Source organism: Dendrobates tinctorius, unplaced genomic scaffold, assembly GCF_039654945.1.
Source record: "Dendrobates tinctorius isolate UK_male_01 unplaced genomic scaffold, ASM3965494v1 ptg000032l, whole genome shotgun sequence".
NCBI classification, from domain to species: domain Eukaryota; kingdom Metazoa; phylum Chordata; class Amphibia; order Anura; family Dendrobatidae; genus Dendrobates; species Dendrobates tinctorius.
In genome coordinates, this window is record NW_027361700.1 from 44744161 (window position 1) to 44771686 (window position 27526).

The following is a 27526-nucleotide window of genomic DNA, read 5'->3' on the forward strand; positions in this document are numbered from 1 at the left end:
TTCCATAGATAACCAAGTACACCAACAAACACATGCAATATGTGAGACAAGGGGTTTCTCGCAAAAAAAATCTGAATACAGCAAAAGATTACCAAGGTCAGATTACTCAGTCACTACATTAGTGCAAAATTTATGATTAGCCATTGGCTTAATAAAACCAGACAAGCATAAACTGAACTGCAAGACAAATCAGAAAATGCACAAGTGATAATAAGTAGAGGATTCGGTGTACAAGATATTTACTATAATCAATGAAAACAATTATATCCTAAGGCTCCAATTTATCACTTGCGGTTTTTAAGTCACTTTCCTTTTTGTTGGGTGGTATTAGGCTGTGTGCACACGCTGCGGAATCCGCTGCGGATTAATCCGCACGGATTTTGCAAAAACCGCAGATAATCCGCAGGTCCAAAGACCTGCGGATTATCTGCGGTTTTGCCTGCGGTTTGGTCCTGCGGATTCACTATCTCTACAATGGTGGAGATAGGAACCCGCAGCGGTTTCCGCAGAAAGAATTGACATGCAATTCTTTCTGCGGATTCAAAACCGCAGCAAATCCGCGCGGTTTTTTCCGCAGCGTCGGCACAGCGTTTTTTTTTTTCCATTCAAATGAATGGTACTGTACACCGCAGCTAAAACGGCTGCGTGTCCGCAGCGGCCAAAACCGCTGCGGAAACGCAGCGGAATCCGCAGCGTGTGCACACAGCCTTAGTTGCCGTGTTTACCACCAAATTCTTTACAACTTTTGGTTGCCAAAAGTCACATGTTTCACAAAATGGAGCAAAAAATTGCACCAAAATACCGATGTATTAAAAAATACACAATGGGGGGACTGGAGTTGCAGCAAATTTTGCAACTTTTTATAAAGTCAAAATCGCCAAATAAGGCAAAAAAACATCTGGAATCTCTAAACTTCACTTACAAAGCAAAAACAACCCACAGATAAGCACATATAAAAGTGACTTAAAAAGGGCACAAATAGAATAATGAATTGGGTGCAAACAAAAAAAGGCATTAATAAGGCATGAAGTATACTATATATAAGCTGATATTATTCACTAGGTTCTATGAAAGGTCATTTATGATAACAAAACAATTTTGATATTTTGGGATTGTACATGAAATCACCAGAAAATGGCCAAGAGCTGCAAGTAATTTAGTACATTCTAAAAAAGTTATGTGATGTTATCTGCCAAGCAATAAGGAGAAATTATGCCACAGAGTACTTGAAACTTTTCTATTATATTTTTGATTGGTATCATTTTCTTAAAGGGGTTATCCATAAAGAAATTACATTTTAATTAATAGATCTTAGAATAAAAATAATGTCCACAATTGGATGTGTTAAAAAAATGTCACTGGTTGAGATAATCTTGGAAATGTGCCAATGCTATGTCCTGTGTAATGGCTGTGTCTGACCGTACAGGAACATAGTCTGATCATACCATAGCTCCTGGGCAGGGGAGGAAGCAAAAGAGTATACAGGCAGGACAGCAGGGGATCATAGTTGCTGGTTTCTGTTAGGGCCCCGTCACACATAGTGACTCACCAGCGATCCCGACAATGATATGAACTTGTCAGGATCGCTGGTGTGTCGCTACATGATCGCTGGTGAGCTGCCAAACAGGCAGATCTCACCAACGATCAGCACCAGTGATGACGAGCGCGCGCCTCGCTGTGTACCTTAGATACCAGCGTGCTGGTGCAGGGAGCTCGTATAAAAGGTATACAGCGGGTTTAGAAACCCACTGTTTACCTTGGTTACCAGCTCCCTGCACCAGCGCGCTGGTATCTAAGGTACACTGCAGGTTTCTAAGCGCCGCGCGGCGTTTAGAAACCCGCTGTTTACCTTGGATATGAGCTGGGAGCTCGCTGATCGTTGCTCTCCCGCCTGCCACACGCAGCGATGCGTGCTGGCCAGTGGGAGACCAACGATCAAAAAAAAGTCCAGGGCTTCTGAGCACGATCAGCGATACTCGGCAGGGGGGCTGGTCGCTGATACCTGTCACACACAGCGATTTCGCTGGTGAGATCGCTGTTGCGTCACAAAACTTGTGACTCAGCAGCGATCTCGCTAGCGATCTCGCTGTGTGTGATGGGGGCTTAAGGAAAAACATCTCACTGTCTGTTTTCAAACATGTTTTACCTCAAAGAAAGAATATCAGCCGTGACCCCCTGCTGTCCACTGGGAGTCACAGCTTATTCTTCCTTTGAGGTAAAACATGTTTGAAAACACACACACACACATATATATATATATATATATATATATATATATATATATATGTATTATATAAAGCTGAATGTGTGTGTGTGTATGTTTGTATGTATGTATGTCCGGAATTGGCATCTGCACCGTCGCAGCTACAGCCACAAAATTTTGCACGGTCACATGTCTGGACCCCGAGAGCATCATAGGCTATGTTGTGAGGTGAAATTTTAACCCCACGCGTTCCAATTCACCTAACAATTTTGCCCCTAGGTACATAATGGGGAAAAAGTGTATGTATGTATGTATGTCCTGGATTGGCATCTGCACCGTCGCAGCTACCACCATAAAATTTTGCACAGTCACACGTCTGGACCCCGAGAGCGTCATAGGCTATGTTGTGAGGCGAAATTTTAAGCCCGCACGTTCCAATTCACCAAACAATTTGGTCAATTATTCTTATCATTTCTATGGTGTTATTGTCCTTCTGTAAAGCTGGAAATAACACAATTTATTACCGTGCCAACACAGACTACCCTCTGACACAAACTGCAGGGGGAGCCCAGTATCACACAGGATAGGATTAGATACACGGCTCAGCAGTCACTATCACACAGGATAGGATTAGATTAGATACACAGCTCAGCAGTCAGTATCACACAGGAGAGGATTACACATGGCTCAACAGTCAGTATCACACAGGATAGGGTTAGATACACGGCTCAGCAGACGAAATCACACAGGACAGGATTAGATACACTGCTCAGCAGTCAGTATCACACAGGATAGGATTAGATACATGGCTCAGCAGTCAGTATCACACAGGATAGGATTAGATACACAGCTCAGCAGACAGTATCACACAGAATAGTATTAGATACACGGCTCAGCAGACAGTATCACACAGAATAGGATTAGATACACGGCTCTGCAGTCAGTATCACACAGGATAGGATGAGATACATGGCTCAGCAGTCAGTATGACACAGGATAGGATTAGATACACGGCTGAGCAGTCAGTAACACACGATAGGATTAGGTACACGGCTCAGCAGTCAGTATCACACAGGATAGGGTTAGATACACACTGCTCAGCAGACGGTATCACACAGGATAGGATTAGATACACTGCTCAGCAGTCAGTATCACACAGGATAGGATTAGATACACGGCTGAGCAGTCAGTAACACATGATAGGACTAGATACACAGCTCAGCAGAAAGTATCACAGGAGAGGATTAGGTACACAGCTGAGCAGACATTATCACACAGGATAGGGTTAGATACACAGCTCAGAAACAGGATGTGCCAAAGGAGAGGACATTTTCATTCCAAGAATTCCACTCATTCCATCTGATTTGTTTTTTGATTTTAAACGCCTCCAGTTTCCAGTTCAACTGCTATTTGCAATGTCCTTTAACAATGCTCAGGGACAGTCCTTGAAAGTAGTAGGGATCGATTTGCAATCTCCATGCTTTTCTCATGGTCAACTTTACGTGGTCTGTTCAAGAGTTGGAACTGCCAAAAATCTGTTCATCTTTGCACCGAAAGGAAAAAACAAAAATCTTGAATGAGTTGAATATAAAATACTATCAATACTTGGGTAATCCTTTAGTTAATTTGTATTGCAAATCTGTAATGTTGAATATATGATGTGCAATGTTTTTATGTGCAATATAATCATTATAATTTGTATAATTTGTTATAACTAACCACAGTTGGTTACTATGCCCAGGCAACGCCAGGCTCTTCAGCTAGTATATGTATATATATATATATATATATATATATATATATATATATATATATACTGTATATATACTGTATATACACAAACATATATACTGCCTTGAAAAAGTATGCATACCCAATGGACTTCTCCACATATTTTTACGTTATACCCACAAACCCATAAATGTATTTTATTTATATTTCATGCGATATACCAAAGACAAAGTTGCAAGCATTTGTGAAGTTTAAAGGAAATGATTCATGATTTTCTAATTATTTTAAAAATAGAAATCTGAAAATTGTGTCGTGCACTTGTATTCAGTCCCCTTAGTCAATGCTTTGTAGAACCACCTTTCGTTGTAATTACTGCTGCAAGTCTTTTGGAGTCTGTATCTAGTAAACACCAAGTCGTAGATAAGGAAATAGGGCCTCATACACTTAAAGACCAAAGAAAAAAATAGACCCCTAAAAATTAACATTTATTAATGTTTTAAGAGTATATAGGACTAACAATTCTTAAACAACATGGCAGACAGAAATAGTGAAGGTATATGGGCAATATGGTCAGGGTTAGTCTCGTTTTGCAAGGCAGTGATATAGATGGACCTATGCCCTAGTCATCCCTTTAAACTATCCCTACCTGGCAGTGGAGGTTGGCACCCTGGCCTTAGCGAAGTGGTGTCCCTCCTAACCCTAATGATACCCTATCCAAATTCAAGAAGACACAGTAAAGCGGGTAAAAGGATGGAAATATGGGCACTAGACTATGGGATAGAGGATGTGTGATGGGTATATGCGCACTGGACTATGGGATGGAGGATGTGTGATAGGTACATGGGCACTGGACTATGGGATGGAGGATGTGTGATGGGTATATGGGCACTGGACTAGGCGATGGAGAATGTGTGATGGGTATATGGACACTGGACTATGGGATGGAGGATGTGTGATAGGTATATGGGCACCGGACTATGGGATAGAGGATGTGTGATGGGTATAGGGCACTAGACTATGGGATGGAGGATGTGTGATGGGTATATGGGCACTGGACTATGGGATGGAGGATGAGTGATGGGTATAGGGCACTAGACTATGGGATGGAGGATGTGTGATGGGTATATGGGCACTGGACTATGGGATAGAGGATGTGTGATGGGTATATGGACACTGGACTATGGGATAGAGGATGTGTGATGGGTATAGGGCACTAGACTATGGGATGGAGGATGTGTGATGGGTATATGGGCACTGGACTATGGGATAGAGGATGTGTGATGGGTATATGGGCACTGGACTATGGGATGGAGGATGAGTGATGGGTATATGGGCACTAGACTATGGGATAGAGGATGTGTGGTGGGTATATGGGCACTGGACTATGGGATGGAGGATGTGTGATAGGTATATGGGCACTAGACTATGGGATAGAGGATGTGTGATGGGTATATGGGCACTGGACTATGGGATGGAGGATGTGCGATGGGTATATGGACACTGGACTAAGGGATGGAGGATGTGTGATCGGTATATGGGCACTGGACTATGGGATGGAGGATGTGTGATCGGTATATGGGCACTGGACTATGGGATGGAGGATGTGTGATGGGTATATGGGCAATGGACTATGGGATAGAGGATGTGTGATAGGTATATGGGCACTGGACTATGGGATGGATGATGTGTAATAGGTATATGGGCACTGGACTATGGGATGGAGGATGTGTGATAGCTATATGGGCACGGACTATGGGATGGAGGATGTGTGATGGGTATATGGGCACGGGACTATGGAATGGAGATATGTATGATGGGTATATGGACAGTGGACTATGGGATAGAGGATGTGTGATAGGTATATGGGCACTGGACTATGGGACGGAGGATGTGTGATAGGTATATGGACACTGGACTATGGGACGGAGGATGTGTGATAGGTATATGGGCACTGGACTATGGGACGGAGGATGTGTGATGGCTATATGAGCACTGGACTATGGGATGGAGGATGTGTGATAGCTATATGGGCACGGACTATGGGATGGAGGATGTGTGATGGGTATATGGGCACGGGACTATGGAATGGAGATATGTATGATGGGTATATGGACAGTGGACTAAGGGATAGAGGACGTGTGATGGGTATTTGGGCACTGGACTATGGGATAGAGGATGTGTGATGTGTATATGGGCACTAGACTATGGGATAGAGGTGTCACGTCGTCGTCAGACACAGGGACTGCTGTTCCTGCCTCGGCCACAGGGAGGCACCGGACTGTCACGTCGCCGTAAGATACAGGGACTGCTGTTCCTGCCTTGGCCACTGGGAGGCGCCGGACTGTCACGTCGCCGTCAGATACAGGGACTGCTGTTCCGGTCTCAACCACTGGGAGGCACCGGGCGGTCACGTCACCGTCAGACTCGGGGACGGCTGTTCCTGCCTCGGCCACTAGGAGGCACCGTGGTTTCCCCGTGGGTGGTGGTGACAGAGAAGGGGCTCCTGCGCAGTCATCTGGTGGGCGCAGGCTCCGCTCCTCTGTCAGTCATGAAAGGGTTGGTGCATCACCATCTGGCCTGGTCCTGGAGGCGGTCCAAATGACATCATCAGACTGTGAACCTGTGAGGGATAGCCTGAGCCTTCAAATACCTTGGGGCCTGTCTTGCAGGCCGCCAGATATAGTCTTGGTTTCCCCAGTGTGCTAGTTTGTGATTTGCTATATTTGATTCTGACCTTTGCCTGGATTTCTGACTCTGCTCCTGCCTGACGATTTTGTACCTCTGCCGCCCTCCTGGTTTACGACTCTGACCTTGGCCTGATTTTTGACGCTGCGACTGACTAACGATTTTGTACCTCTGCCTCCCTCCCGGTTTATGACTCTGACCTTGGCCTGGATGACTCTGCTACTGTCTGCCGTTTTTGTACCTCTGCTGCCCGCCTGGTTTAGACTTGGATTCCTGACTACGCTTTTGGTCCCGTTTTTTAACCCCTTTCTGGCGACCGTCCTGCTCTGGTCCGCTGCTCTTATTCAGACAGCTACCTCCTGGGCTCTGCTGTAAATCCAGATCCCTGTATAGGGGTAAAGGGTATCGGGGTTGCTCTGGGTGCTGTCTTACTGCAGCTCAGACTCGCAGACGGACGTCACAAGAGGATGTATGATGGGTATATGGGCACTGGACTATGGGATGGAGGATGTGTGATGGGTATATTGGCACTAGACTATGGGATAGAGGATGTGTGATGGGTATATGGGCACTGGACTATGCGATGGCGGAGGATGTGTGATGGGTATATGGGCACTGGACTATGGGATGGAGGATGTGTGATGGGTATATGGGCACTAGACTATGGGATGGAGGATGTGTGATGGGTATATGGGCACTGGACTATGGGATGGAGGATGTGTGATGGTATATGGGCACTGGACTATGGGATGGAGGATGTGTGATGGGTATATGGGCATGGGACTATGGGATGGAGGATATGTATGATGGGTATATGGGCACTGGACTATGGGATAGAGTACGTGTGATGGCTATATGGGCACTGGACTATGGGATAGAGGATGTGTGATGGGTATATGGGCACGGGACTATGGGATGGAGGATATGTATGTATTTGTTCATTTTACTCGCTTATAGCGCCATTAATTCCACAGCGCTTTACATACATTATTCTATGATGGGCATATGGGCATTGGACTATGGGATAGAGGATGTATGATGGGTTTATGGGCACGGGACTATGGGGGGAGGATATGTATGATGGGTATGTGGACACAGGACTATGGGAGGGAGGATAAGTATGATGCGTATATGGGCACGAGACTATGGGATAGAGGATGTGTGATGGGTATATGGGCACGGGACTATGGGATGGAGGATATGTATGTATTTATTTATTTTACTCGCGTATAGCGCTTTACATACATTATTGTATGATAGGTATATGGGCACTGGACTATGGGATGGAGGATATGTATGATGGGTATATGGACACGGGACTATGGTATGGAGGATATGTATATGGGCACTGGACTATGGGATAGAACAGACCTGGGCAAAGTGCGGGCCACATCCTGTCCTCTGGCTGTCTCAGTCCGGCCCTGCTTTAATTCAGGTCTGGGAGGAGGTCCCTCAGGAGAACATCCACTGCCTCATCAAGACCATTCCTAGGAATTTGTAGAGATGTCACACAGGCAAGTAGAGGTCACACACACTACTGAGCATCATTTTCTTGTCTTTAGACTTATCCACTGAAGTTGAATCAGCCTGTAATTTGATTTTCCACTTTGATTTTGAGTATCATTCCAAATCCAGACCTTCATGGGACATTAATTTTGATTTACATCATTTTATGTTTTATTGTTCTCTATGCATTTCATTATGTAATGAATAAAGATTTGCAACTGGAATATTTCATTCAGTGATATCTAGGATGCGGTATTTTAGTGTTCCCTTTATTTTTTGGACCAGTGCGTACCATATTTTTTGTACTATAAGACGCACCGGACCATAAGACGCACCTAAGTTTTAGAGGAGGAAATTAGGAAAAAAATTGAAGCAAAAAAATATGGTCAATTCTGTACTTAATATCCCCTATCCGGGTATATATTGTCCCCTCATCCCCATCCTGATACACATGGCCCTCTCATCTCTATATGCATGGCCCCCCTCATACCTATCCTGGTATACATGGCCCCACTCATCCCTACCCTGGTGTGCATGGCCCCCCTCATCCCTACCCTGGTATGCATGGCTCCCTCAACCCTCCCTCGCATGCATGGCACCTCTCATCCCTACCCTGGTATGCATGGTCCTCTCATCCCTATCCTGGTATGCATGGCTAACTCATCCCTCTCCTAGTGTGGATGGCCCTCTCATCCCCATCCTGATATGCATGCTTCCTCATCCCTAGCTTGGTATGCATGCCTCCCTTATCCATATCCTGGTAGGAATGGTCCCCTTCATCCCTATCCTGGCAGGAATAATCACCTTCATCACTATCCTGGTATACAGGGCCCCCATCTCGTCCTAGTATGCATGACCCCATTCCTATCCTGGTATGCAGGGCCCCATCCTTAACCTGGTATGATTGACCCCCGTCTGTTGGGGGGACCAATACAGGATCAGGAGGTGCCGCCACAGGAACTACTGGCTCAACAAACCTCTTCAACAGTGACTTGTGAAATACGTTATGGATTTTGAACGTAACTGAAAGAGCCAATCGAAAAGAAACAGGATTAAGAATCTCCAAAATCTTATAAGGTCCAATAAATCTTGGCTTAAATTTTGGAGATGCAACCTTCATAGGAATATTCTTAGACGACAGCCAAACCATATCACCCACTTTAAAACGGGGGACCAATGGTCCTACGCCGGTTGGAAAAACGCTGGGCCTTTTCCTGAGAGAGTGACAACTTATCCACTACTGTCCCATATCTGCTGCATTCTCACAACCACAGTGTCCACACCTGGGCAGGACAAAGATTCCACTTGCCCTGAAGAGAATCGAGGATGAAACCCAAAATTACAGAAAAAGGGTGACATCAGAGTGGCAGAACTAGCTCTATTGTTCAGCGCAAATTCGGCCAAGGGCAAAAATGAGACCCAATCATCTTGATCAGCAGATATAAAACATCTTAAATAAGACTCCAGGGTCTGGTTTGTTCTCTCAGTGTGCCCATTGGTCTGGGGATGAAACGCGGATGAGAAGGATACCTGAATTCCCAGATTGGAACAAAAGGCTTTCCAGAATCTGGAAACAAACTGGACCCCTCTATCGGACACAATGTTCTCAGGAATCCCGTGTAACCGAACCACCTGTTGTAAAAACAAGGGCACCAACTCAGCGGAAGATGGCAACTTTGGGAGTGGTACAAGATGGACCATCTTCGAAAATCTATCACAAATCACCCAAATAACAGTCATTCTCTGAGAGACAGGAAGATCAGAAATGAAATCCATTGAGATATGGGTCCATGGCCTCTTGGGCACCGGCAGGGGCATCAGCAACCCACTAGAACGAGAACAGGGTTTAGACAGAGAACAAGTCCCACAGGACTGTACAAAATTCCTGACATCACGAGATAAGGCAGGCCACCAAAACGACCGACTCACCAAATCTCTGGTACCAAAAATACCCGGATGACCACCAATGCGGAGCAATGGACTTCAGACATCACTCTTTATCCACTTGTCAGGAACATACAATCTTCCCATAGGGCAACGCTCAGGTTTATCCTCCTGAAATTCCTCCAGGGCGCGTCTCAAATCGGGCGAAATTGCAGAAAGAACTACCCCCTCACCTAGGATAGTAGTAGGCTCGGTCACATTAAGAGAATCAGCAAAGAAACTCCTAGAAAGGGCGTCTGCCTTAACATTCTTAGTGCCCGGAAGAAAAGAGACCACAAAATTAAAACGCGTGAAAAACAAGGCCCATCTAGCCTGTCTAGGATTCAAGCGTTTGGCCGACTCCAGATAAATAAGATTCTTGTGATCGGTGAGGACCACAAATTGATGTCTAGCTCCCTCCAACCAATGTCTCCACTCCTCAAATGCCCATTTCATGGACAACAATTCCCGATTCCCCACGTCATAGTTGCGTTCAGATGGGGAAAACTTTCGAGAAAAGAAGGAACAGGGATTCATCTTAGAAGTCACAGGGTCTTTTTGGGACAACACAGCTCCTGCACCAATCTCAGAAGCGCCCACCTCCACTTGAAATGGAAATGAGATATCAGGTTGCCGTAAAACTGGAGCTGAAGTAAATCTCCGCTTAAGCTCCTGAAATGCTGAGACAGCCTCAGGAGACCAATTCAGAACATCAGCTCCCTTCTTGGTCAGAACAGTCAGTGGTTTGACAATACTAGAAAAATTACCTATAAATTTACGATAGAAATGAGAAAAACCCAAAAACTTCTGGAGAGCCTTCAAAGAAGTAGGCTGAACCCAATCAAAAATGGCCTGTACCTTGGCCGGGTCCATTTCAATAGTCGATGGAGACAAGATAAATCCCAAAAATGAAATCCTCTGTACACCAAAGAGGCACTTCGATCCCTTAACAAACAGGGAATTCTCCCTCAAAATCCGGAACACAGTCCGGACATGTTCCACATGGGAATCCCAATCACTAGAAAAGATCAAAATATCATCCAGATAGATGATCAAAAACTTATCCACAAAGTCTCGGAAAATATAATTCATAAAGGATTGGAAGACAGAAGGGGCATTAGAGAGCCCAAAAGGCATCACCAGGTACTCAAAATGTCCCTCCGGAGTATTAAACGCCGTCTTCCATTCATCCCCGTGCTTGATGCGAATAAGATTATACGCCCCCCTGAGGTCAAGCTTAGTAAACCAGCAGGCACTCTTAACTCTGGAGTATAAATCAGACATCAGAGGTAACGGGTACTGATATTTAACCGTCATCTTGTTAAGGGAACGATAATCAATACACGGTCTTAATGAACCATCTTTCTTGGCCACAAAAAAAAATCCAGCGCCTAACGGTGACGAGGATGGTCTAATATGACCCTTCTCCAACGACTCCTTAATATAGGATCGCATAGCATCATGTTCGGGTACAGATAAGTTGAAAAGCCGACCCTTGGGAAATTTACACCCAGGCATCAACTCAATTGCACAGTCATAACTCCTATGAGGAGGCAAAGACGCAGACTTACTCTCACTAAAAACATCAGAGAAATCAGCAAGAAAAATCAAATCAGGAATATCATGAGACTGAGGAGAGAAGGAGAAAACAGGAGCGTCCCTAAGAACACACTGACAACCCCAACTCACCACAGACAGATTTCAAATCCAAAACTGGGTTATGAGTTTACAACAAGGGGAACCCCAGAACAATAGTATCATGCAAATTATGCAGCACCAAAAATTTACAATTTTCTTGGTGGTCTGGGGCAACTCGCATTATCACCTGGGTCCAAAACTGAGGTTTATTCTCCGCCAAAGGAGTGGCATCAATACCCTTCAAAGGAATGGGCGTCTGCAGAGGCGTCATGGGCAAACCACAACGTTTAGCAAAGTCCAAATCAATCAGATTCAGAGCTGCTCCTGAATCCACAAAAGCCTTAGTGGAAAATGTGGACAAGGAGCAGATCAGAGTAATTACCAAAAGGAACTTAGGTTGTATACTGCCCACAGCAAATGTGTGTGCAAAACGTTTCTCTCGTTTAGGGCAGACAGAAATAGTATGAGAGGCGTCTCCACAGAAAAAAACAGCTTATTACGCCTTCTAAACTCCCGATGTTGCGCCCTAGACAAAACACCATCACATTGCATAGGTTCAGACATTTGTTCAAAAGGTGGCAGCGCCTCCCGTGTAGTTTTACGTTCACATAAACGCCGATCAACTTGAATGGCTAATGACATAGAGCCATCCAGACCAGAGGGAACAGGAAATCCCATCATAACATCTTTTACGGTCTCTGACAAACCTTTCCGAAAGAGAGCTGCCAATGCACTATCATTCCATGTAGTAAGGACGGCCCACTTTTGGAATTTTTGACAGTACAACTCTGCAGGATCCTGACCCTGGTTTAATGCCAACAGGGTTCTCTCAGCTTGATCAACGGCATTAGGTTCATCATACAACAACCCCAAGGCCTGAAAAAATGCATCCACATTAGTCAGAATAGAATTTTCAGGTGTCAGAGAAAAAGCCCAATCCTGGGGATCGCAGCGCAGCAAGGAGATGACAATTTTAACCTGCTGCACAGAGCTCCCCGATGAGTTAGGCTTCAAAGCAAGAAATAATTTACAATTATTCTTAAAATTCAGAAATTTAGACCGATCCCCAAAAAACACATCAGGAGTAGGAATCTTGGGTTCAGCAGCATGTGACTGAATAAGGTAGGTGGAAATTCCCTGTACTTCAGCAGCAAGCTGCTCCACATGATCAGACAGTTGCTTAATCTCCATTAGGAAAAAAATCCTCCTTATGGCCCCAGAGAAAAAAATACATAATAAAAAAAAAAATTCTGACACTTTTTTTTTTTTCTTTTCTCTAACAATTCTTTCCTGCTTTTGAGTACCCTAGAATCTGCGGTATGGCTGGTGATTCTGTTATGAATGGGAAACCGAGGAGGAAAAAAAGACAACAAGCTAAGTCTCAGAAAACCAGAGAAGTTGGTAACTAATCAGATTGCAGCTCCCTGATCTACACGCACAACTAGCAGCAGTCGTGGATCGTTCCTACATTGGTCTTAGACGCCTTGTCACAACCGGAGAACTACATAAGCCTAAAGCAGGAAAAGAGGAAAACTAACTGCCCCAGAGCAGACCCCAAAGGAAAGACAGCCCCCCACATGTATTGATGGTGAAACAAGATGAAAATACAAACAAAGGCAGGAAAATAGGCTGAGCAAACAATGGGGCCCAGCTAACTAAAAAGGACAGAAAAGGAAAGACACTGTCTGCAATCTGCCAAAAAAACCCTACAAAAATATTGTCCAACACTTCTGAAAGCAAAATTAACCCTGAAGTCACTAGACTTCTAAACCTATATCATCAGCACTCTGAAATATCCTGAGACAGAGCAAAAAAGAGGCCAATCTAATAAGGGACAAAAAGCAGATTGGCAAATACTGATTAATAGTAATGGAATTTCAGCATAGCCCGAGCAGGGGCAGGCTGATTACACAAAAAACTGAATTGACCAACAAGCGCAAGTGTGAACATTAGCAAAAAACAAACTCAACTTGAGAAGACTGGAAGAGAGCTGAAGTCCAGGACCTGAGAAGCAGACAGAATGACCAGCACCCAGATAGAGCGTCGGCTGTCTTATATTCAGTCTGATACTCCAGAGATCCAATCGTTGTCTTCCTCATCAGGTGGCAGATCACTACCACTTAGACCAACCGCACTACCTCCTGTCACAACCAGAGGGAGAACGGAAGGGGAACTCTCAACTGGTGGAGCAGAAAATGAATTCATGACACCCGTCCTGGAATGCATGGTCCCATCCTTATCCTGGTATGATTGGCCCCCACTACCATCATGGTATGCATGGCCCCATCAGAAAACATTAACCCCTTTCTGACATCTAACGTAGTATACTGTCCATGTGAACCGGGACACTTTGACCATGGACGGTATAGTACGTTTTAGCGATCGTCCATGCACACGGGTGGTGTGTGGCCGATCGCAGCCAGGTATCAGCTGATTCTCACAGCTGACACCCGGCACTAATTGCCTGGAGCAGTCACAGACCACTCCCGGCACTTTAACCCCCGAAATGCTGCGATCGAACACGCGTCTCTGCCTTTGGATAGGTGACCCCGTGGCGTGGCGCAGGGTCCCAATCGCTGCCATGGTAACACGATGCCGTCATGACGACATCCGGGTTACCAGAGCTAAGAAACTTCCTGTCATGCACAGTGCATGACCAGGAAGTCTCTCAGGTCAGTGTGTACAGGGCTGACAGCTTCTATACCATGCAGATGCTGCTTCATCTACATGCTATAGAAGCGATCAGACTGCAAAAAGTGATTGTCCCATAGAGGGACAAAGTGTAAAAGTTAGAATAAAGTAAAAATAATTTTTTTTAAAGAACTGTAAAAATATTTAAAAAAATAAATAAATAAAAAAAAAATCAATAATTATTCTATCACAAAATATTTGAATGAAAAAAAATCTAGCCAATAAAAGTACACATATTTGGCATTGCCACGTCCATAATGACCCTACCTATAAAACTGCCCCACTAGTTAACCCCTTTAGTGAACACCATAAAAAAAAGGCAAAAAACAACGCTTTATCGTCATACCGCCAAACAAAAAGTGGAATAACACTGTCATGATACCAGGGCAGGTTTTGACCTGCATGTCAGGGGTTAATGTCTTAAGCCCAATGCAGGCTTTGACCTGCATGCCTGGGGTTAATTATTGTGGCCTCTCTTTGGTTCAGGGAGAGCTTCTTATAGCCCTGGGAAACTCCAATCCCTGTCAGTTATACTTTTGCCTTTGGCCGAGTGTGTTGATCCCTGTGTGCCTGTTCATTGTCTTCTAGCTTGCTTATATGGTTATGACCCGGTTCTGTCCCCCGTTGTGAGTTTGCCTGTTGATTCAGTACTGTATATCTGTTTCTCTGGTTTCTGACTTCTTGGCTACTTCCCGACTATCCATTCTATCTAATCCTGAGGTATTGTCGTGCTATCTCGTGCTTTGACCCCGACCTGATCTGTTTTCGTCCCTGTCTATGCCCCTTGGTAACTTTGTCCCGTAGTTACCTTTCTAGGAGTTTTCCTGCAGCTCCTAGCTCTCTGGAGTTTAGGCCGTGCCCCCAGCAGTCACGTGCTTCAGGTCCTGCGGGTCTGAAGCATGCATCTTCTCTGATGCTGCCTGCTCCACAGGTATCTTAGAGCACAGTTTGTCTTACTCAGGTCACGCTCACTGACACAGTGAGCAAGTACAGTGCGGTGTTCCTGACATTATAAGTGACCGTGAACTTTTTTTTTCCTCACTTCTGCAGAAAGGACCCAATGCATGCTTTATCTGAGCAGGTGAAATGCTTGACTTAGTCGCTGCAGAAGCTAAGTTTGGAACACCAAACTCTGGGCCAGTGCCAACGACAGGTTGTGGACTTGGTTCAGGGGGCGCTTTCCGCAGGCTTTCAGCAGGTGGGGAATAGAGATGTCATTTTAATCCCACCTGAATCCCCGGTTAAGTTACCAGATACGTTTGCTGGTAACAAAAATGAATTTAGAGCATTTAAGGAGGGCTGTAAGCTCTTTTTCTCCTTGAGACCCCGTTCCAATGGGGATGAGAACCAGAGGGTGGGGATAGTTATGTCCCTGCTTAGGGGGTCCCCACAAGCCTGGGCATTTTTTCTTTCCTCTTCTGCCCCTGAGAGAATGACGGTGGATGCGTTTTTTGAGGCCTTAGGGCTCATTTACGACGAGCCGGATAGAGTGCATTTGGCTGAGGACAAGATGATGAGTGTCTGTCAAGGGGAGCAATCGGCCAAGTGGTTCTGCTCTGAATTTAGACGTTGGGCAGCCGAGATTTCTTGGAGTGATGCCGCCCTTCGGGGGCTGTTCCGTAGAGGCCTGTGTGAACGTCTGAAGGATGCCCTGGCACTCCATCCTCCACCTGACTCCCTAGAGGATGCCATGACCCAAGCGGTTCGCATGGATCGCAGACTGCGGGCAAGAGGTGTTATGCACCTTGAAACACCATTATTCTCCAGTGGAGGTGAGACCCTGACTCCTCCTGTGGCTATGGAGGTGAGCACGGTCACCTGTGAGAAGGAAAGAAGATGCCGCCGGGAGAAGCAGTTGTGCTTCTATTGTGGGGAATTTGAACATTGGAAGAAGCACTGCCCCTCTGGTCCGCCATCCTCCAAGATGGCGGAAAACAACTACGTCTGGGTAGTAGTCGAGGTGGCTACCCAGACCTTCAGGTACAATTTTCCTCACTTGCAAAACCTGTGCTTCAGGTGGAACTGGAACTTGGTGATGGTCCTGTTCAGACTACTGCTTTTGTTGACTGTGGTTCTGCTGTGAACCTGATTAATGCCCGAATTATGACTCTTAATAAGATAGGGACAGTCAGGCTTCAGGATCCTGTTAAACTTGTGGCAATTGACTCATCCCCTCTTACCCAGGACGGTATCTGTTTCAGGTCTTAAATGTTTTCTCTAAAAGTGGGTCCCACTAATGTGGAAAAACTAAGCTGTCTTGTGTTAGATAACTTGCCTGCAGGACTGGTACTGGGGATGCCTTGGCTTCAACGCCATAATCCTACCATTGATTGGGTAACAGGGGAGATCACTCAGTGGGGTTGCAAGGATAAATGTTGTAACCTGGGACCTCTTGTTAACTCTGTTAAATCTGTATCTGTGTCGTCTGTCGGTCTGGAAGGTATTCTGGAGTACCTGAAGGATTTCGAAGACTTTTTTCCGAAAGCGAGGCTGAGGCGCTGCCACCACATAGACGCTATGATTGTGCCATTGAGTTAGCACCTGGAGCCAAGTTACCTAAGGCTCGGTTGTTCAATTTGTCCTGGCCTGAGTGCCAAGCCATGAAGGAGTACATAGCTGATAGTCTACGCAAAGGGCATATCAGGCCTTCTGTGTCACCCGTGGCAGCAGGATTCTTCTTTGTGAAGAAAGATGGTGGTTTGCGGCCGTGCCTCAACTTTCGGGAACTTAACAAGATAACGGTTAGGAACACTTACCCGCTTCCCCTCATCCCAGACTTATGTAACCAGTTATCTGGGGCCCAATGGTTCTCCAAGTTAGATCTCCGAGGGGCCTACAATCTGATAAGGGTTCGGGAAGGGGACGAGTGGAAAACTGCGTTCCTCACATCAGAAGGACTCTTTGAAAACCTGGTAATGCCGTTTGGGTTAACTAATGCACCCGCTATTTTCCAGAACTTTATCAATGTTGTGCTTTCTGACCTGATAGGTCGCTTTGTTATCATTTATTTGGATGACATTTTGGTGTATTCCCCAGACAGTCAGCCTCACTTGCAACACCTACGGACAGTTCTCCAGAGACTCAGGGAGAACCAATTGTTTGTTAAATTGGAAAAGTGTTCGTTTTTCGTACAGGAACTGTCTTTTTTGGGGCTGATTGTGTCCTGTGAGGGGGTTTCGTATGGATCTTAAGAAGGTGCTGGCGGTCACTGACTGGGTTCAGCCTCGAGATCTCAAGGGGCTCCAGCGCTTCTTAGGATTTGCGAACTATTACCGGAGATTCATTAAAGGTTTCTCACAAGTGGTTAAACCACTCACGGATATTACCCAGAAGGGGGCTGATGTAAAAGATTGGTCTGTACTCGCTAAGGAGTCCTCAGCTCTTAAGAAATGTTTCATGTCCGCCCCGGTGTTGGTCCAACCAGACCCGTCCAAACCATTCATTGTTGAGGTGGATGCTTCTGAAGTGGGGGTGGGGGCTGTGCTGTCCCAGGGTCTGGCCACCCTTACTAATCTCAAACCCTGTGCCTTCTTCTCCAAAAGTTCTCTTCCGCCGAGAGAAACTATGATGTAGGCAATAGAGAACTTCTTGCGGTCAAGCTGGCATTCGAAGAATGGAGGCACTTTTTGGAAGGGGCGGCTCACCCTATCACTGTTATCACGGATCACAAAAATTTGGCATACCTTGAATCTGCTAAGAGGCTTACTTTACTCCAAGACAAGCCCGTTGGTCACTTTTTTTTTTTCACGATTTCAATTCTCCATTACTTTCGACCGGGGTCCAAAAATGTTAAAGCGGATGCCCTGTCCAGAAGTTTTGACCCGGTGTCTCCCCCGAGCCGCCGTCCTCCATTCTTCCCCCAGGGGTGGTAGTGGCGGGGGTTTCATCAGAGTTGGAACAAGAAATTTTAAGGGCTCAGTTCCTAGCTCCAGCAACCAGGCCAGGGGATAAATTGTGTGTTCCAGATTTATTGAGGCCTAGATTTCTGCAGGAGTTTCATGAGTGTAGGCTGAGTGCTCATCCCGGTATCATGGCCACTAGAGAGGCAGTAGCCAGGGTTTTTTTGGTGGCCTTCACTGGGGTCCGATGTCAAGAAATTTATTTCTGCTTGTGGAGTGTGTGCCCGTTCCAAAAGTTCGCATAACCGGCCGGCTGGTGACTCATACCTTTACCGATTCCTGATAGGCCATGGACTCATCTCTCCATGGACTTTATTACCGGTCTTCCACCTTCCCGGGTCAATACCGTGATCTGGGTGGTGGTGGATAGGTTTTCAAAACAGGCCCATTTCATTCCCTTTGTGAAAAATGAGGATGAATGAACTCATGGAGATCAACATCCAACACTGCGGAGACACCATCACGTTTCTCAACGCAGTGATTCTAGAGCAATGCCCCCATCCCTTATGGGAAATATGCAAAAACATGCAAACCTGGCTAGTCATTGCTTGCATTGAGAAACATGTGATGGTGTCTCCGCGCCTTGTGTTTTGCATTTCATTCCCTTGGCAGCATTACCCTCAGCAGAAACATTGTCAAGGTTTTTTGTGCAGCATGTGGTCCGATTGCATGGGGTACCCCTGAATGTGGTGTCTGACAGAGGTGTGCAGTTTGTGGCAAAATTTTGGAGGGCATTCTGTATGAAATTGGACATCTAACTCACCTTCTCGTCGGCATATCACCCGGAGAGTAATGGTCAGACGGAACGCACCAATCAATCTCTGGAACAAATTCTCAGGTGTCTGACCTCCGCCAGACAGGAGGATTGGTGTGATGCGATACCGTTGGAGGAATTCACTTTTAACAACTGGGTGAGTCAGCCCACCAACATGTCCCCATTCCTGATCAATTATGGATTTAATCCTCATTTTGGGGAGTTTTCACAAGTGGATTCCGGTTGCCCAGGGGCAGAGGGGTGCGTTCAACGGTTAAAAATCCTCTGGGCTGAAGTCCAGCGTAATATCTCTCGGGCCCAGGGGAGGTACAAATATTTTGCTGATAAAAAGAGAGCCCCGGGACACGTTTCAGGTGGGGGAGAAGGTTTGGCTTTCCACACATAACATCAACTTGAAGGTACCATCAGCTAAATTGGGACCAAAGTTCATTAGTCCATACGAGATTATGGCGATAGTCAACCCAGTGGCATTTAGGTTGCGTCTCCCCACCTCCTTAAAAATATCCAATGTGTTTCATAAATCTCTGTTGAAACCTGTGGGGTCTGTCAAGGAGGACTCCGAGTCTGTTGTTCCTCCAGTGTTGGTGGAGGGTCACTTGGAGTCTGAGGTCGGACATATTGTGGACTCTCGGCGAGTGCGCCACTCCTTGCAGTACCTGGTCCACTGGAAGGGATATGGACCAGAGGATCGCTCATGGGTCCCTGCTCACTCTGTACATGCAGATCGCCTGGTTCGGACTTTCCATGCCAAATACTCGGGGAAGCCTGGGGGTCCAGAGGCCCCCCGTTGAGTGGGGGGTACTGTCATGATACCAGTGCAGGTTTTGATCTGCATGTCAGGGGTTAAAGTCTTGAGCCCAGTGCAGGCTTTGACCTGCACGCCTGGGGTTAATTATTGTGGCCTCTCTTTGGTTCAGGGAGAGCTTCTTATAGCCCTGGGAAACTCCAATCCCTGTCAGTTATACTTTTGCCTTTGGCCGAGTGTGTTGACCCCTGTGTGCCTGTTCGTTGTCTTCTAGCTTGCTTATATGGTTCTGACCCGGTTCTGTCCCCCGTTGTGAGTTTGCTTGTTGATTCTGTACTGTATATCTGTTTCTCTGGTTTCTGACTTCTTGGCTACTTCCCGACTATCCGTTATGTCTAATCCTGAGGTATTGTCGTGCTATCTCGTGCTTTGACCCCGGCCTGATCTGTTTTCGTCCCTGTCTATGCACCTTGGTAACTTTGCCCCGTAGTTACCTTTCTAGGAGTTTTCCTGCAGCTCCTAGCTCTCTGGAGTTTAGGTCACACCTCCAGCAGTCACGTGCTTCAGGTCCTGCGGGTCTGACGCACGCATCTTCTCTGCTGCTGCCCGCTCCACAGGTATCTTACAGCACAGTTTGTCTTACTCAGGACACGCGCACTGACTCAGTGAGCAAGTACAGTGCGGTGTTCCTGACAAACACGCGATCAAAAAGACAGATATAAAGTGGAATAACACACGATCAAAAAGAAAAGACGGATATAAATAAACATGGTACCGCTGAAAACGTCATCTTGTTCTGCAAAAAACAAGTCCCCATACAGCTCCATCACTGGAAAAATAAAAAAGTTATAGCTCTCAGAATAAAGCGATGCAAAAATAATTATTTTTTGTATAAAATAGTTTTTATTGTATAAAAGCGTCAAAACATAAAAAAATTATATAAATGAGGTACTGCTGTAATCATACTAACCCGAAGAATAAAACTGCTTTATCAATTTTACCACACGCGGAACGGTATAAACGTCCCCCCTCCCAAAGAAATTAATGAATTGCTGGTTTTTGTTCATTTTGCCTCCCAAAAATCGGAATAAAAAGCGATCAAAAAATACCATGTGCTGAAAATGGTACAAAAAAAAAACCGTCAACTCGTCCCGCAAAAAATATGATCTCACATGACTCTGTGGGCCAAAATATGGAAAAATTATAGCTCTCAAAATATGGTAATGCAAAAACTATTTTTTGCAATAAAAAGCGTCATTTAGTGTGTGACAGCAGCCAAACAGAAAAACCAGGTATAATGCCGATGCGTGTCACATGGATGACATCCATGTGTGTTATGTGTATGCATGTGTGCTGGATGTTTTGTGGCCCGTGCTGACATTAAAAAATGGACATGTCAACATGTTTTGCCCATGGACATTTAACAAAAAGTTAAATGTTCATTTTTTTTAAACATTCCAAAAATTCCTGTGAAGCACCTGAAGGGTTAATAAACTTCTTGAATGTGGTTTTGAGCACCTTTTGCAGTTTTTAGAATGGTGTCACTTTTGGATATTTTCTATCATATAGACCCCTCAAAGTGACTTCAAATGTGATGTGGTCCCTAAAAAAAATGGTGTTGTAAAAATGAGAAATTGCTGTTTAACTTTTAACCCTGATAACTTCCTAGCCAAAAAAAATTTTGGTTCCAAAATTGTGCTGATGTAAAGTAAACATGTGAAAAATGTTTCTTATTAAGTATTTTATGTGACATATCTCTGTGATTTAAGGGCATGAAAATTCAAAGTTGGAAAATTGCAAAATTTTCGCCACAATTCCATTTTTTTCACAAATAAACGCAAGTAATATCAAATAAATTTTACCACTATCATGAAGTACAATATGTCACGAGAAAGCAATGTCAGAATCACCAGTATCCATGCAAGCGTTCCAGAGTTATTACCTTATAAAGGGACAGTGGTCAGAATTGTAAAAATTGGCCTGGTCATTAACATGCAAACCACCCTTGGGGGTTAAGAGGTTAAAAAAAACCTAAAAACATTACACTTACCTTTCCGGCGCTCCCTCACAGCGCCCTGTTCCGATGTCAGCAACTGCTTTATGCTTGTAAGCAGCGCATGGTAGTGACGTCATGCACTGCTTGTAAGCCAAAGGGCAGCAGCCGGAATACTCAATGCATGTTCTGCACGCCGGGACTTTGTGCGCACAAAGCAGTGAGTATTCATTGCTCTCTAGCAAGCACAGTGTCAGCTGGAGACTTCCTGCAGCTGCCGGAGGTCACGTGTGCCGATATTTAAGAGAAATGAATATTCATGGAATGGGGTGAATATTCATTTCTCTTAAGTAGCAGCACACGTGACCGTCGGCAGCTGCAGGAAGTCTCTGGCTGGAACTGTGCTTGCTAGAGAGCAATGAATACTCACTGCTTTGAACGCACACACTTGCGGGTGTAGAGCATAGAGTATTACGGCAGCTGCCCTTCGGCTTGCAAGCAGCGCATGACGTTCCTGCCATGCACTGTTTACAAACCCGAAGCAGCTGCTGCATTGGAGCAGGACGGTGCAAGGGTGCGCAGGGAAGGTAAGTGTAACGGTTTGTTTTTTTTAATGTTTTCTGATGGGGCCATGCATACCAGGATGGCGTGGGGGCAATCATACCAGGATAAGGAAAGGATGGGACCATGCACACCAGGACCGGGATGGGGCCATTCATATGAGGATGCCATTAAATAGAAATGTATATTCATTGCCCTCCGTGCACATGGGCGTGGAATGCAGTGAATATTTATTTCTCTTTAGCAGCGGGCACAGGAGTTAGCCGCAGTTGCCAGCTCCTGCCTCTGTGACCCGCTGCTCCACCGAAACCGCTTCCCCACCTCCCCACCACAGCTGGTTCATCCTGACAGTAAGATGCCCCCCACCTTTTTAGGAGGAAAAAAGTGTGACCTATAGTCCAAAAAATACTGTATATATTTTTTAAACAATGACAGTTCTGAGTATTCAGTATAATATTTAATGCAGTGTGAAATTTCCTATAACGGTATGTGCACACGATCAGTAAACGGTGTGTACTTGTGCAGCATCCAACCTGCAGCGTTCAGATGTTTCAGCATAGTAGATGGGATTTAAAGAAATCCCATGCCCACTATGCGTCCACAGACGTCCGTGGCTCACCCGCGGAAAGGGACATGCGTGCCATCTCTCCAGACGACAGCATATCAATTTCTCTTGTGGAGATTATGTGCTGCGTCCAACGCGCTACTAGTTCCTAATCGTGTGGAGATGCCCTGAGACCTTTCAGTTTCACAGTTCAATAAATATTCCCTCATGGATTCTAGCAACCAATCAGCACAAGATTTTTGTTATTTTTGGCTAGCAGTAGTACATACCTGCAGCTGGGAGATAGTGCCCTCATATAGGGGAGCACATTACAGTAACATACGTGCTTTAAAGGTCTATTTCCACAATTGTAAGTTATCGCCTTATCCATAGGATAGGAAATTACTTACCGATTGCTGGGGGTCATTGTCTATGGTACTGCCAGAGAAAGTCAAGTACACCACTTGGTTATTTTTGGCAGCACCAAAGTTAATAAATGGAGGTTGAGTATGCGGATCACAAATAAATTTCAAGATGGGGCCCTGAAAAGCCCGATTCTCTGGACTGCTGAATTTTTCAGCAGTAAGGACCTCAGCGATCAGTAAGTTGTTCCCTATCCCTTAGATAGTTAATTGGCAACATTAGAAAACAAAATTATTCAATTCATGCTACCAAACAATGTGGAAGCTACTAAACAGTTACTGTTTCAGTTAAGGTATGAGCACACATTGTGGCTGGCCACGTGGTTGAAGTTCTGTCTTTGGAAAGGCCATTGGCTGCATGACTGAATCAAAAATACTGTATACCGATAAAGGCCACTACACTGTGCAGTTTTGGCTGAAAGTCACCAGTCATCAGGTGTGGTCTCATCCTTGCTTTAATACATTGTACTTTTGTGTTAACCATTTAAAAAAAGAAAAATGAAAAGAATGAAAAAATTACACTATACATATTTTGCATGCCCTACAAATTAATTATACACAAATTTTATAATAGGCATAGTGATAAATACCTGCTGCCCCGATTTTTTGTCAGCTGATGTTTCCAGAGACATAAAAGTCTCTCTGGTAGCTTTCAGTAAATCCACTGAAAAACACAAGAGATCTGTTCATTTTCATGTATGCTTTATAAAATACCGTGTTTAAGAGAAAACAAATATAAAAAGATATAGCAGGTTAAAGGGAATCTGTCACTCGAATCATGCTGCCAAAACCAAGGGCAGGATGAATCTGAGTCTGGCTGCATGATGGCAGCCAGGTATGTTTTTCTTTAAAATGTTCAGGAGTTATAGAGAAAACATATTTTGGAGAGTTGCCTTCACCCGGCACCTCTCCTGATGATTGAAAGGTAGCTGCAATGGACTAGTTACATATCTCGCTATAGTTCCCGGACAGTCTTCAAACCATGTTTTCTCTTAAATGCCGATTCATTTTAAATCTTATATTACATACTACACCTTGATTTTATATCACACTACAAAAAAATGCTGTAGTATTGCTGTCTATAAAAATGAAGCAGGTAGCTTGAATATCTCTTCAAAACCGATCAGCTAGCAATTTCTTTTAGATTTTTGTGCATTTTTTTAATGATGGCTGCTTCTTCACTGCATAGGATATAATGAAAACAATTTTGAAGATATATTATATTAGAGCAATTTATCTCTAGCTATCACTCAAACAAAGTCTATGTGTAAACCAAGACCTAAAGGTTTGGCACTCAGGGGAATAAAATAACTGATTTCTGGGTTGCAAATAGTATATTCCAACCATTTTGCTTGAAGGTGGAGGACCACCCAGCAGAAATAATTTTTTATACCTGTGATGTACAGCAAAGCAAGTTGCCATCGGGGGTAACATATTTATTATTTTGTGCTGATACGAATTGGGTGCAGTCACTGCAAGTGCTGGGAGTGTACATTATTATCACCATCTGTACTGTAGAGGGTGCAAGATCGACTGCTCTTCAGCAGAGAATTTACTCATGCCTATTGTACATACAAATCGAGCATTAGTATTAGCACAAGTATACAATACAATACTAACACTCAAAGAAAATTCATACTAAAAATGGAATTAAATTAAGGTATACCTATTATTTGAGATGTCTTTTCAGAATAAATTGTCATATGTGTAAATGAGAAGTAACACAATTTCTAGGCACTATATGACTTGTATCCAGTGCTGTGGAGTCACAGTCGTAGAGTTGGCAACCATTTTGGTGGAGTTAGTATAAAATGGACCGACTCCTAAAATATATAATAAATTGGACACAGTATTTAAATGCAGTATGCGTTGAATATTGTTTCATGCGAATTTGGGAAAATTATGAAATGTCCTATAAATGTTTGTTATTTTCTTGATTTAAGGATCTTGGCTTTTAGTTGAGATGAATCTGTTCTAAACTTTATGTAAATGCTTAATAGTAAAGTTCATCCTCTACACAGTGCAAAAAGGCACTGATAGGGAATGCCAGCAGTCCTGCACTCATCTCAAGAACTGTTAGCGTGAACAAGAAAACAAGATTAAGGCAAGTACCTTCTTAAAGCATATCTAAAATTTCAATAAACTGTGCAGAAATCAATAGTCCAGTGCATGTTTTCTCTGTATGCTTCATGTTTTAGTTTGCTTTTCTTCTGAGCTCATGTTTGGAGAGGTTAGTTGATTTGATGCTCTTCATGTTATTAGCTCTGCTAGCAGTTTCAGTTTCTTTCTGCGGTATGATTTAGCACAAACTTGCTCCCTCCTTCCTCCCTTCTTCATATTATAGACTGTGAAGCATCATGATGTGAAACATTTACTGAGCTGTACCCTGAGAAATGCCTGAGATTGAAAGTTCAGAGTAAAGCTACTTAATAACATATATTACAAACTTTTTATTTGTCATCATCTGTACTATTGATTTATGCAAAATGTTTTGATTCCCTATTCTTGCAGGAATTACAAAATAGCTTATTGTTTTAGATGAAAAAATTATTTTGAGAGCAAATTTATATGACTACCAAATGCCCAAGAAGCTTCCAATGAAGTCAGCTGTATTTGAGCGTTTCCGATTAACTCAAGATAAAAAAAAGTTTGTCAGTGTATGACAGATGAAAACAAATGTTGTGAGCTCAAAATCAGTGCATACTCAGGCAGTGATAAAAATGCTCCTATGAGAGCTTTCAATCTAAAAAAAATACATTTAAAATGCTTACACCCAGTTTTCAAAGCTGTGAATGAGAAAGATCCCAGCGACATTAAGAAACCAGTGCCCAGCGCTTCCTGCCATGCAAAGGAGGATAGCATCTCAAACATCCGTTACAATACATTTTGTAAGTGACAAAGTTACTGTAAGAATGACAGCAGATATGTTTAAAAGACAGCTCATCGAGCTTGTTGTGAAAGATGGTGTACCATTTTCATTATTTGCACAACCAGCTTTTACAGCTCTTAATGGAGAAATGGCCAGCAAACTTGGTGTTTCTCTGGAGAGAGAAAGTATTAGAAAATTAGTGATTGAAGAAGCCCTTAACGAAAAGGATCTTAAAAAGACTTTAAAGAGACGTTTTAGGCTAGTTTCACATTAGCGTTTACGGCCGCAGCGTCGGGCTGCGCACGGCCGCTGCTAAGCCCCGCCCCCTGCCGCGCCTCCGCTGGTAGCTCCACCTACGGACGCATGACGCTGCATGCGTCCTGCGTCCCCTATCTTTAGCACTGGGGACGCAGGCCGTGCGCAGGTATGCGTTTGGCGGCGCATGCATCCTTTTGACGCTGCGCCGCGCGCACCAAATTGCAACCTGTTGCGTTTGGCGTTGGTCGGCACAGCGTCAAAAGGGCGTATGCGCCGCCAAACGCATACCTGCGCACGTCCTGCGTCCCCAGTGCTAAAGATAAGGGACGCAGGACGCATGCAGCGTCATGCGTCCGTAGGCGGAGCTACCAGCGGAAGCGTGGCAGGGGGCGGGGCTTAGCGGCGGCCGTAAACGCTAATGTGAATCTAGCCTTATATTTTTTAAAATGGATGCCTGCACACGGCACAGAGTGAACTATTTTGCTATCACCGTTCAATTTGATTGTGATAAAAAGAAAATTGTTACCAAGAAACTGGCAGTAAAAGATACTAAAGCTCACCACACCAGCGAGTATTTCCAGGCCTTAGTGGAAAAAGTTCTGAAAGATTATGAACTAAAAAAAAGAACAGGTTCTTGCTATTGTAACTGATAATGCTTCAAACATGATAAGTACAATTAAACTATGAATGAGAATAATGAAGGTGAACAGGAGCTAGAAGAAAATTAGATGATCTTGTTGAAGCTGCTTTAACCCCTTACCGACCGCCGATACGCCTTTTAACGGCGGTAATTAAGGGTACTAAAACCACAGCGCCGTTAATTCACGGCGCTGTGATTTAAGTGAATAGCGCCCCCCAGTGTCGGATTTTCTCCGGGGTCTCGCCTGCCAGGGGTAGCCGAGACCCCAGAGAACATGAATCGGTCGGTTTTTACCGACCCCCGCTTTTGCGATCGCCGTTATTAACCCTATAACGGCGACCGCAAAAAAAAAAAAAGCCGCGATTTTACATTTAATTTCTCTCTCCTCTGATGTGATCGCACATCAGAGGAGAGGGAAATAGGGTCCCCGATCCCCCCCCCGG

General features: G+C 44.6%; 1 protein-coding gene across 3 annotated transcripts in view; it reads right to left on the minus strand.

Annotated features, from left to right (window-relative positions):
* The window catches only part of GJC1 (gap junction protein gamma 1), a 126017-nt gene that overhangs the window by 3177 nt on the left and 95314 nt on the right, over positions 1 to 27526 (minus strand). The window contains exons 2-3 of one of the 3 annotated variants that reach the window (XM_073572860.1): positions 24983 to 25139; positions 23907 to 23980 (exon numbers count right to left, since the gene is read on the minus strand). The exons of 1 other annotated variant lie outside the window; for it this stretch is intronic. The gene's annotated coding sequence lies outside the window, so the exon portion shown is untranslated. The remainder of the gene's footprint in view (positions 1 to 23906; positions 23981 to 24982; positions 25140 to 27526) is intronic. One more of the 3 variants, XM_073572859.1, reaches the window with a different exon arrangement.